Below are 1531 nucleotides of genomic sequence, written 5' to 3'. Positions count from 1 at the left end.
ATTATGGCACATTTCTTAAAATGTGGCCCTGAAATCTTTTGCATCAGAGTAATCTCTGATACTTGATAAAAATATAGATTTCCCAGCCTACTAAATCAGAATCTTAGGATGGGCCCCAGTAATGTGTATTTTTAAAGATAAACCCCAGGTAATTCTCCTGAGATTCTCTAAGAACCACCAGCTGGGGAGGTTTGAGGTTTAGAAATTTTTGCATGGGATCTTGTCTGCTCCAATGTGAATAAGTACAATTATAACTGGTTTTCAATTGCATGAATTCAAAATACAAAATACTTTGCTTCTTAGATAAATCAGAATTGGAAGATGGGGCCTACTTACTGCTTTTCTGTAATCTTGTTAAAGAGGTTTACATTTGGAATTTACTGAAAGAGCAGATACCAGTGGTCAGTAACATTGCTAGGAATAGTGGTAGGGTGAGTGTATAGGTGATATGCTCTGGCTACAAAACAGCCGTTACAAGTTCCATTTCTTCTATGGTATCCTTTAAGGTGGAATGCTTGCTGAAGTCAACGTACATCAGAGTCCATAACTCATAATGAATTAGGCTTCCTTGGGGAACTGTTGTACCCTGGAGCATGAGCACTAGCCAGATACACTTGTCACTATGTGGCATGATCTGATTGTGTCTCCCAAGGTTTATATGTTGAAACTGAGTCCCCAAGTGATGGTATTTGGAGGTGAGGACTTTAGGAGGTGATTGGTCATGAGGGTGGTGCCCTCATGAATGATATCAGTGCCCTTATGAAATAAGTTCTATGGAGGTGCTTTGCCCCCTTTCACCATGAAGGTCAGAGTTAGAAAGTCCTATCTATAAGGACACAGGCCTTTACTAGGCACTGAATCTGCCAGCACTTTGGCCTTCGACTTTGCAGCCCCCTTTACTGTGAGTAATACATTCCTATTTATAAGTTACTCGATTTATGGTATTTTGCTATAGCAGCATAAATAAACTATGACATTATGTGTCTGGAAGATGTAAACAACTTGAGAACTTGGGTTTGTCTTATGTACAATGAAGATAATACTAGGACCAAATCAGTGATGAAAAAAATTTTTGCAAAATATTTAGCACAAGCCATGTTATCTAGTAAGCACTTCTAAGTGTTTACAGTGATGACTTCCCAAAAGCTCAGCTGCAAACGTTTGGGAAGTCAGGCTTTTCTAGTCTTGGAAGACCATGATAGTTATCAGATAAGCCAGAGATTTTGAGTAACCCCAATTCTTGAGGGGAGGGAAGTAGAAAGGAAGAGTAGCCAAATGTGCTAATAGTCCTTCATCTGAGCTAGATTTTTGATATCTGTTGGTTTCATGGAAAATCCAAACCTATTGTCATTTATTAAAATTCATCCTCTCATGGATGGTCCAGGACTGAATTATGTAAAATATCATTTGTGGAGTGATATTCATTTGTATACCTTTTCAGTTCAAAACAAAGTCAAAAGTCTCTCTCTCTCTCTCTCTCTTTTCACACACACACACACACACACACACACACACACACACACACACACAC

This window comes from Sapajus apella, unplaced genomic scaffold (genome assembly GCF_009761245.1).
Source record: "Sapajus apella isolate SASKATOON/1434 unplaced genomic scaffold, GSC_monkey_1.0 scaffold84, whole genome shotgun sequence".
In the NCBI taxonomy this organism is placed as follows: Eukaryota; Metazoa; Chordata; class Mammalia; order Primates; family Cebidae; genus Sapajus; species Sapajus apella.
Note: the sequence above shows the minus strand (reverse complement) of the source record.